Raw genomic sequence first — 12,060 nt, 5'->3', positions numbered from 1 at the left:
ATGGACCTAAACACAAAATCTAAAACTATAAAATTTCTGAAAGAAAATATCTAAAGAAATCGTTGTGACCCTGTGGTAAGCAACTTTTTTTTTTTTAAGGTAGAGATCCAAAAGAAATAAATATAAAGCAAAAGTTGATAAATTACATTTAATCAAAATTTTTAAAAATCTAGCTTTGAAAGACAATGTAAGGAAAATGGAAAGGCAAGCCAACAAGCTACATACTGAGAGAAAATATATGCAAATTTTATTTCTAACAAGAGACATTATCAGATTGAATAAACAATTCATAATAAGAAAACAAACAATCCAGTTTTTAAATTAGCAAAAATTTTAGCAACACTTCACCAAAGAAGATACACAAATGGCAAATGAGCACAGGAAAAAGTACTCAATAACATTAGTTACTGGATAAATGAAAATTAAAACCACAGGAGATATCAATATTCTCACTAGAATGGTTACAACTGAAAAGACTGACAACAGAAAGTTTTGGTAAAGATGTTAAGCACCTGGAATTATTACACATTGCAAAGGATGTAAAATGTGAAAATCACTTTAAAGTACCTGAGAACTACATTGGGTATTTTTTGTAAATTTAAATAAACAATTTCTGAATGACAGAAATTCTAGATATCTAACAGTAGAAATGAAAACATATCCATGCAAATATATGTAAAAGAATGTTCAAAGAAGTTTATTCATAATATCTCCAAACTGGAAACAACTGAATTTTCTATCAATAGGTGAATAGATAAACTGTGCTCTTCAGTCAAATTACTATTCAAGAAAAAAACAGAATAACATGTATGAATCTCTAAACCCTTATGATGGGTGAAAGCAAAAATATGCAAAAAAGTACATACTGTATTTCTCCATACATATGAAATTCTAGAACAGGCAAAACTAATCTATAGTAACAGAAAGCAGATTTGTGTTTGCTTTACCTGGAAAGACATGGTGAAGATTGATATAAAGGAAGACAAGGAAACTTTCTGGGGTTGTGGAATGTTGTATATCTTGACTATGGTGGTGTATACAATATTCTATACATTTTGCAAAATTTAGCAACTTATACACTTAAATGAATGTATTTTTTGAATATAAATTATACCTCAATAAATTATATGTATATATATGCACACACAACTTAATATAAATGTGTGTGTATGTACATTTGTGCATACATATTTTTTCATAGAAGAAAAGAGAATGAAAACTGTATCAGTGTGCCCTACAGAAGGCTGTTAATAGGAACATTAATTCTTCTAGCATGTCCAGTACTACATGCACTATTAAAATAAGAAAACTAATGCCCACAGAATCAGCTACTTTGAAAATTATGAAAATAGAGTGCATTACATTATCATCAGTTATGTATTCAGTAGCCTCCATACTTTTTTATCTTAAAAACAACTATCAAATGCAGTAAGAAATATACTGTTTAGAGACACTTGTAGTAGCAATTGATGGAGTGAATTTTGATTTTCTAAGGCAAACAATTTTCTCCTGATGTAACAATTTTGTAAAGCTGAATCATTATTTTAAGACGCCCTTAAAATGCAAATATATATTTTTATATGTTATAGACACATAAGAAAATGTTATATTTCATTTTCTTCTGCAGCAAGAAAGATGGTTATCGAAGTTAATTTCCTTTGTGAGAAAATTTGGAATGATCTCCTAGATTAACTTTCACAAAGTTTTTGCTTCACTATTAACATGGTTATGGTATTATTTAACAGGCACATTTTACATCTTAATTGGCTATTAAGTATAGGAAAAAAAAGAACCACAAACTTGAAGTAAATGATAAGTGTGTCCTTTAGTGACAATTAATTATTTCAGTCCTTGATAACATTCCCAGGTCTCCAGAGGGAGATGAGGAAAAGCCAATTTCCTTTTTTTTTTTTAACATCTGTGTTTCAGTTAATGTTCCTTTCTAAGTGAAATTCTGTTGCTTATTTCATAATCCCTAAAGTTTTCAATATTTAAAAAAAGTAACTTGCATTTCAAAGATAATTTGAGATCTTCAGATCACTGAATTTCCTTGTTTCCTTTTGTAGAAATGTGGTAAACACCCTGAGAAGAGTAAAGAACAAACCCAAAATATGTAAACAAAATTAGGCATCATTTTTAGCTTGTAGCTAGCAATGGCATATACTACTCAACTCACATTTTTACTTCAAACAGATTTATTAACAAAATTTGAAAGGCTTAATAATTTTCAAAGAAAAATATTGCCTCGGGGAGTCAAGGGTCTTTTGTGTTGGGAGCCAATCCTGTCTTCTGTGTTCCAGATACCTCTCAACTTTCTGGTGAGAATTCTGCAACATGCCATTTTTATTAAGGTTAAGAAGTATTGGATCAAATGTGGATGTAAACCCTAATTTAAAAAAATAATTAACAATACATACTTGAAAAACATTTATTTTATTTCCCTAGTACCATTTGTTTCTCATTTGAACAGTTTTAAATTTCATGTAGTTCTGCAAAGAACATTTTCTATGCTGGCTGGCAATCACGGTAACAAACCTATTTAGTCTATGCAGTGTCACATGTTTAGCAAATACAAATCAGAATTCTTTGTTTTTCCTTTCTCCCACTGACTCAGGAAATATCATAAGAAAGGTAAAAAAAAAAAAAAGAAGTAATTTCACCCTTCTCCAACCCATATTTTTTTCTCTCCTAACCCCAGCATCATCACAAATATCACAAATCTGAGTGTATGTTGAATATCTTGGCCCTTTTCTAATTAAAGGTGGCTGCCTAATTCCCCAGGCAGTGCAAAAAACCTTCAGGTCCTAAAGAGAAATGACTTCCAAATTGAAAAACTAGTAAATAAGTCAGTTTGAGGCCCAAAAGCAATTATCATTACAAGGAAGTATCTTGTTAAGAGTCTATCTTGAGTTGGCTAGTTTTGGTCTTCCAGTAATTGGAAAGCAGACAGACAGCAATTTTGTTCCCAAACATTCATACAAAGACAATTTATTCATATAGTAATGACATTAAGGTAAAGGTATTTATGCTACAGATGGCTAAACAGCAACAATGTTTGTCACTTGCCAAAACTCTGGGGAGAAAGACATGATTTCATTTTAAACTGCATTTATATAATTCTAATTATACCTAGAGTACCAGGAATTTTAACTGGTTATATAATACAATTCAATTCAGGATCCGAGTCTTTATTTGATGCAAAGCACCATCCTTAAGTTCAGAAGAGAGATCAAGGTGGTTAAAATAAAAAGAATTTAACATTTGCAATGGAAGGAGACAAATCTGCATTATATAAGGCATACGAGAAACTTTGTAAACACAAAACAAAGGGCCACAGAGATACAAGGAAGGAGAAATTGCAGCATCTGGACCTGGGAAAAAGGAGAGGTAATGAGGAAAGATTTCATGGAGAAAGTGATATATGAGATGGTTTTTTTGAGACATTATTTCCACATGCAAAGTTGGGGCAAGAGGATGTTCTAGAAAGCAGAAAGGGAATGGTTAAAAGCTAGGAGATGGAAAAGCTTGGGGTAAGTTATGAAAGCTTAAACCATACGGTTTCAATAGAGGAGACAAGATGAATAAGGTAAAAATAGGCAATGTGTCTTCACAGCAAACTTCTACAAATATGTAAAATTTCCCATTTTTAAGACATGGGCAGACAATAAATTATTTTTAGCAGGGAGTAATACAATAAGAGCTATTTGGGGAGAAATAAATATATCTGCATGGAGAGTAGTAGACCGGAGGTGGAGAGACCAAAAGTCAGTAAAGCTGTGAATCACCAGAAGTGGCTGAAGCAAGAGAATTTAGAGGAAATAGGGCTGGGTTAATTCTGATGCCCTTAGAATGAAGAATAGGGAGTAAATGTTAAAAGTGTAAATAAATTCTTAAAAATGGTGGAAGAAAGCGTTGGGGGAGGGAGTCATTATGACTCAAGTTTTAAGACTTAAAAATTTGGCAAGCTGCTTGGATAGAAACAAATGTAGGGAAAATTCAGCTGGGGATATATTTTGAAATGAAGTGGCAGTGAAGAAAAATGAACAAGAAAATCTCTCACTCCCACAGCATCCGCCATCAATGTTATAATGACAAAAGCACCAAAATTAAATTCATTAATTCAAAAGACACCTATTCTAAGAGAGAAAGTAATTGAAAAATTTGTATGCATTTTGGTACATACTTAACACAATAAAAATAATAGTTAATTTTTATTTAGGCCTTTTTCTATGCCAGGCACCATTCTCAATTATGGAGTAACTTAATCCTCACAAGTATATTGTCTCCATTTGATAGATAGAAGATCAAGGCTTAGTTGGCTTGGGAAATTTATCCAAGGATGCACAACTAGTATAAAACACAAGCTTGACTGAAATCAGCATCTATTTGTTTCCAAAAGAGATGCTTTTAGTCTGCATTATGCTATTGAAACCCAAAGGATAACTGAGGGTAAAATGATAACAAGAAGGCATCTTAGATGACTATGTAGCTGAGTCTTAAAGGATAAAAGGAGTCATTTGGATTGAAGACAGATGAGGAGAAAGTGCCTGGGGAGGAAGGGATTTCTAGGCAGTGAGAGCAGCCTGTGCAAAGGCCTGGAGATGAGAAGCAAGGTGAGTTTAAAGAACTGCAATCCATCAAAAAAACTTATTATACTGTCATAAGAAGCATCCCCAGGGAAATGGGCACCATTATGCCATCCTGTCATTACTCTTTGAAAATGCTGCTGAATGTTATTAAACTAGATCTCAATTAAGCAGAGTCCTTAATTAGTCAGATTATCTCTAGCAAAATATTTTTTAACAAGAAAATAAAAAAGACAAGCATTCATCCTTCTTTCAGGCAGAAGTCTCTCAGGTTAGGGCATAACTGAGCCTCAATCTCTCATCTAAGTTTTTCGAGAATGTCTCTGAAGTCTATTGACAAAGAAGAAAATAAATTGCATTACTTTGATTTACTGTACTTTAAAGAAGATCCATGAAAGGAACTATCTGAAGCAAGACATGAGGGATATGGCCTCTTCTTCTATCAGGGTATTTTGGGGTGTGGATGGTAATTTCAGGTTTGTGGTCGGGGATCCTATGTCATTATGAGAGGCCATAGAAGGTACTGGTTAAAAACATTGACTCTGGAGAACACTATGTGGGTGTGCATCCTGGTTCTGACTTTTATGAACTATGTGACCTTTGGCAAGAGTGAGTGTTATCTCTTGCTGTGTAACAAAGTATCCCAAGTTTAGCAGCTTAAAACAACAAACATTTATCACACACCATTTATGAAGGTCAGGAATCCAGGAGAGGCTTAGCTTGCTGGTTTTTGTCAAGGATTTTTCATGAGACTGGAATTGTCTGAAGAAGCAGGAGGATCCAAGCTTGCTATTGTGGCTGTTGGCAGGAGCTTTCAATGCCTCACTATATAGGTCACTTCATATCACTTCTTACAGGCATGGTTGTCCCTGGAGTGAGTTTTCAGAGACAGAGACAGAGAGAAAACTCAAGACAAACCATAGTATTTTTATTATTTAGCCTTGAGAGAGACATCCCTTCATATCTGCCATATACTATTCACTAGAAATGAATCACTAAGTCTAGCTCAAACTCAAGGGGAGAGATATTAAGCTTCACCTCTTGAGAGGGTACTATCAAAGAATCAGTGGGCATAGCTTTAAACCACCACAGAAAATTACCTAACTTCTTTGTGTGTGTTTCCCTATCTGTAAAATGGAGATACAATAGTACCTACAGTACAGCATTTGTATTACTCAGAGTTCTCCAGAAAAACAGAACCAATAATATGTGCATGGAGAGAGAGAGAGAGAGATTTATTATAAGGAATTGGCTTACAATTATGGAGGCTGATAAGCCCCCAGATGTGCATTCAGTAAGCTGGAAATCCAGGAAAGCCAATGCATAATTCCAAACAAAGTCTGAAGGCCTGGGAACCAAGAGAGCTGATGGTGTAAGTTCCAGTTTGAAAGATGGTAGGCTGAAGACCCAAGAAGAACCAGTGTTTCGGTCTGAGTCCCGAGGCCAGAAAAGTCTGGGTCCAGAGGCCCAGCTCAAACAGTTGGGCAGAAGGAGTTTCCTCTTACCCATTATTTTTGTTCTATTCTTGTCTTCAACTAATTGAATGAGACCCACCCACATTAGAGAGAGCAATTCTCTGTACTCAGTCTACCAATTCAAATGTTAATTTCATCCAGAAACACCCTCCCATCCAGAATAATCGTTGGCCAAATGTCTGAGCATTCCAAGGCCTGGTCAGGTAAATTTAGTTGGTTGCATAATGAGCAGGTGTTACTCTCATTTTCAGATGATACTGCTTTCTAGAGAAAGTGAAATGACTTGCTGTTTAGCAGTAACATATAAACTACTAAATCTTCATTTTTATATCAACCTTCCTTTTTCTGTGACTTGGGGGGCAGTTAGAAAACTACAACCCCCTTGTCCTATAAGCAAAATAATTTTTGCATTCATTAATAGTGATATAATGTGTTGACTATGTTTATACTTTTCTGCATTAATCATCATCTTCTTTAGGTGATTTCCTGATAAAATGGAAAGAGACTCATTAAAGTGTATTAATAGATGGCCATTATATAAGCCTGACATTCTGGGAGGGAAATGTCGGACTCACCATGGTGCATGTCAGCTTCATTGGGTTGTTTTCTCCTTTATAAAAGCATGAGAATTTCAGAGCAGGAAAGCAGATAGTGGTATAGGGATACAGAGAATAAAGAAGCTGTGCAAAGTAGCCTTCGACTATTTTCCCCAAATTAATTCTCTATCAGAGAGTGTAGAGAAATGATATAGTGTCATAAACAAAAGGAATATGTGAAGCTCAGCTCGTGTGGTCTAACCACTGCTCAGAAGTCTTCCTCTCAGGAAGGTTTGCCTGGGGCCAATTAATTGAACATGAACAATCTATGCCAGAAGCTTCCTGCTGCACAGATGTTTCTGAATGTCTTGGTTCTGGTCTCTGAAGAGAATATAATCAAGGGAATGTTCCTCCAAATACATAAAATCTCCCCAAATCCCAAAGTGCAGGTCCTTCTTGCTCTTGGCAAGCAGTAAGATGTTTTGACTTTCAAGATAGAATTGCCTTTCAGGGTCGCCAGGTTATTGCAGAATTGCAGTAAAACAAAGACAGGCTTCCCATGGAGAGTTTTCAATAATGTCTTGCTGTACACAAGGAAAATGTTTCAACATATTAGCTCCCATTGTCTTCTCTGGCTTTTTATTGAAGGAAAAGGACAATAAAAATAGAGAAAAAAAGGAAATGGGTCTTAGGGCAGAAAATGGATAAAGTTATCTTCTAGGTCTTATGAACAACATCAGAATATGCCTTTAATTTTTTAAAAAATGTGTCATGTCATTTGAATAAAGCAGGGCCACATGGGAAGCAGAGAGCTATGAAAAATAATTGAGTGCCATGTCTGGTGCATAGTATGTGTTCAGTAAATGTCTGGTGAATTAATCTCTTGGTCAGTGAAAGATGAAGTGATGTGAAGCTACATAAATCAGACTTTTCTTGAATCTCCATCTCTTCTCAGATTCTAACTATGCACTTGCAGATATCTTTGAAAAACTACTGGCCTAAATGGTATTAACCTTGGAAAGGCATGATGGTTTACGTGGGGAAAGACAAGAGGATCTACAGTAGGAGTTCTCTACTTTGATGGGTTATATCAGAATCATATGGAGGGCTTGTTAAAACACAGGTTGCTGAACCCCACCCTCAGAGTTTCTAACTCATTAGGACTCAGTTGGGGCACATAATTTGCATTTCTATGTGCCCAGGTGGTCAGGTTATGCTGATGCTACTTATCCAAGAACCACACTTTCAGAACCATTGTTGTAAGGGAAGAAACAATGGTCTGAAATTTCAGAAAGGTGTTTTGTTGTTTTATTTTGTTTTTTTCTTTCTTTTATACCAGAATATACTAGTTCAGATAGTACACACCTTGAAAATTACTGAAACATAATAAATTACATGAATCTACCACATATATTTGTATAATCTTTTACAGTGAACATTTGTCATGTATATCAAATTTGGTTCTCAAAAGAGCTTCATAAAATAGAAAGGTCAGTAATTATTATAATGATATTTTCGATAGATGAGAGAAAACTCAGATGATGTAATAGGGAACATCTTGAAGGTAGTGATCACATCACTGTTATATTAGTATCCCTAAAACTTAGCAATGTGGATAAAACATAAACCATGTTCAAGAAGTGTTTAATTAGTTAATTGGGTTTTCACATAACTTGTAAACCATTGAACCAGACATCAAACAGAGTCATATGATTCCAAATTTGGTGCCCTTTCTAATTTTCTATAATACTGTCATATCAGAGTATCTCTTCCCCTAATTTCTCTTCTATTTGTATGAAGAGGAGTTTATCGACAGCCATAGAAAAAGTCAAGACTGTAAGAGACTTAAAGGTCGGGACCATGGTATCTTCATCTCCTTCTGTGTAAGAGTATGTCTGACACATAGTAGGCATACCACCCATGACTTTGGAAATGAATTGTGTCTCTATCTTCCCCACCAGCTACAAAATCATGATGGTATGTATCTGCCATCCCAGAATTGCTGGCAGGCCTCAAGCTTGGGAAATAAGTTTCAGGGAAACCACAAGCCATGGAGGAGAGCCACTTGGGGTTTGGGCCATATGGCTCTGGCTTCTTCCTCATAAGAAGGAAGCAGCCTCTTTTAGACCAAAAAGCTTAGGAGGGGTGCCTGCCAATTCTGCTAACTGGCAGCTCCAGACTGTGCAACGCTTGAGCTCATTCCGCTAAGCTTCCAAGTCCCCAAATGTGTTCAAATCAAGGGAACGCTGTTGAATTGAAATGGATTTCTCCATCGCTGTGAGGGAAAAAGGCAAGCCTTAACTTTGACTTCTAAGCAGAGTCCCAGAGGGAGTATGCCTAATTAGACCAAGGATCAAACTCCTTCATGCCCTGCCAGAGAGGCCCACTGAGTTTCTGTGGGCCGATGGCCATAGAATCTGTTTTCTGCTCAAAGTGGCCTGGCTTTCCAGAGGGGAAAAAAATGCATGTTATCTTATCCACATAATTTATAGTGTTGGATGATGTTTCCTAAATCAGTAATAGACTAAACTCTGTATTTCTGGTATTCTTACAAAAGGGAACAGCTCTCATAGATGTCCCTTTCATCATATCTATACATTTCACTTGGTTATTTGAATAAATATATGCTAAATACAGTTTGGTCTTCATTACAAATTATGAGCAACTTTAAAATAACTTCCATAAAATCCAAGCCATTAATGTTTGTTTACAAAATTAGCTGTAATATTAATACAAGCAATAATCACTACATACAACTGAAAGTTTGCTGAAAGCACTTTCAAACTAAGAATTAGATTATGCTTCTTTAAAGAACTTATACCTTAAATAAACATACAATCATTTTTACTAAAAACTAGACATAATTGTATAAATATTTTTCTTTCAGAAATCTCAGTGATAAAGCAGTGTATTTGTAAATCAAATGAACATATTTGGACACTCTATTTGTATTATTAAACCCCACACAGTGGAGCTCTCTGGACATCTTTATGTCCCAGCCAACTTAAAATATCCCAGTTGCTTCAAGAGAAGGGACTAAAAGCCTGGGGATTAGAAGAAGTCTCTAGGGGCCAGATGTCTTGAGCCAAGAGTGGAATACGCAAGAGTGAGAACAAGAAGTGAAGGTTAGAGGTGATCTGTAAGGGGCAGATGTAGCTGATACAACATCACACTATGAGAAAAAGAAAAAGTAAGAAAGAAAAGGGGGGAAAGAAGGTTCACCAGGGGAACAGATTCAGAAAGAAGCCAGATGAAAGAAAGGTTACAAGTTAAGAAAACGGATGGGACTGGCATCAAAACATTCAAGTGGGGTCTACTGGACAGAGTGACAAATTGTAACTGCTAGATCTTGCCTCTTTTGTGGTCTTAACTCCTCTGATATAAGAAGACAGCCACCATAGACTGATGTTGCCTAACATTTTCATACATAGCTTGCAGCAAACTGTCTTGTAAGAGGAGATGGATTAACATGACAAATATTTATTAAGTACAAATATACACCAGACACTGCACTCCATGCTATTTATACATCGTGTTCATACTGCTAAAACTCACAACCCAGGGGGAGACAAGCACTTAATACTATTTGAATCCAAGTAAATGTTTTCTGAATTTTTAATTGTGTCGATGTGTATGTGTTTGGGTGAATGTGCAATCGAAGAAACCACTAATGGGAATAATTTCAGAAAAAACATCCTGGAATAATTAATATTATATTAAATATTCAGCAAAAAAGGTCGACCACCAACATACTTCGAAATTGATTCAACATCACAGGTTAGTGTCTGAGAATGACTAAAGATTTGGAGTCAGGGGGTTTGTGTTTCTGTCTTGTTCATATTCTTCGTTGAATCATCTGAACTACCTGGACTCTCAGTTTTGTCACATCTCACTGATTTGTAAAAAATAGATTAAATGTGTGGAACATAGAAAATATTTATTAAATGCTCACTATTTGTATAATAAGAAGGTGTCAGTGTCACCTGATGAGATAGCCAAACACCTTATCCATATTCTGAATGGTGAGAATGGAAGGATCTCGTCACTTACTTCCATGGTGGCGGAGAGAGTGTTCAGAGGAGGGACCTTCTCATTTCTTCTCCATACTCTTTACACTTATTTCCCAAAGTCCTCTCCTGTGTGACTTCTTTGCTAGGAGTGGAGTATCTTCACTAATCTGTCCCACCAACATATGCACACACAGGTCAGCAGGAAAAATTTCTTAAAGTTTATACACATCACCACTGCAATATCACTTTTTTGCAATATCATTGTTGTCTATAAAACTGATTTTTTGTTTAAGTCCTTCAATATCTGAGAAAAAGAGTGTCTCATTAACAGTAAATCCTAGAACTGGCATTCCAGCTCAAGGGGGGGGGGACCAGAATCTCCTTGGTGTGTTGGAATGGGCGTGTGGAGGACAGTTCTACAGGTGTTTATAGAAGCACCTTGGAATAATCTCCTTTGTTGGGGTGAGGACAGCATTCCCTTCATCAGCCCCATTGAGGCTCACTGAACTCCTTGGAAATATCTACCAGCCTTGGGACTCAGGCAAATTAGTGCATTTCTCTGAGCACAGTGTCCTCTTTAGTAAAATCAAGCTAACAATACCTATCTTGCAGGGTGGTTGTAAGTGCTTACAAAATGAGGAATGGGTAGTGTCTGGCACAGAGCCTGTATGGAATAGGCACCAAATGCACTGACCCTAGAGGACTCTTTACAATCTAGCTCTAGACTAGAAATCAATTTATCTCTTGCTTATTCCTTTCATACACCATAGTTACACTTTCCAGGATGACTTTTATGTATCCTCATTTTACTTAAGGATTTTTCTCTGCTTTCTACTCTTTTTAACCTGGTGGGCTCCTATTCATCCTTCATGGTCCAAAACAAATGTTACTTCCTCTCCTTAGCTCTTTTTTGGCTTTACCCATCAAATCACAGGGGAATTAATCCTGGCCTATGTTTCTTGTACTCACATAAAATTTTCTTTATTCCTCTATTTTAATGTAAATCATAATTTTGGACAAAGAGATAAAGAGACGGATTCATAGATGATAGAAAATTAGGTAGAAATACAGACAGAAAGACAGACAGATGCAGACAGATAGATAGGTATCCTGAGTCACCAAGAGCTCTCTAAGATCAAGAACAATTCCATATTCCTTATTCATCTTTTTTTTAATTAATAGAGCTTGTTTTTTAGAGCAGTTTTATGTTTACAGCAGAATTGAATGGCAAGTACAAAGTTCACACATACTCTCCCTCCTCCTCCTACACACACCTTTCCCCCACCAACATTTCCCATTAGTGTGGTACATTAGCTATAACTGATGAACCCACAATGACATATAATTGTCAACCAAAGTCCATAGTTTACATTAGGGTTCACTCTTTGTGCCCTACATTTTCTGGGTTTTGATAAATACATAATTCCATATATCCACAATTACACTATCATAC

This window comes from Mesoplodon bidens (assembly GCF_964165515.1).
Source record: "Mesoplodon bidens genome assembly, chromosome: 1".
NCBI lineage: Eukaryota > Metazoa > Chordata > Mammalia > Artiodactyla > Ziphiidae > Mesoplodon > Mesoplodon bidens.
Note: the sequence above shows the minus strand (reverse complement) of the source record.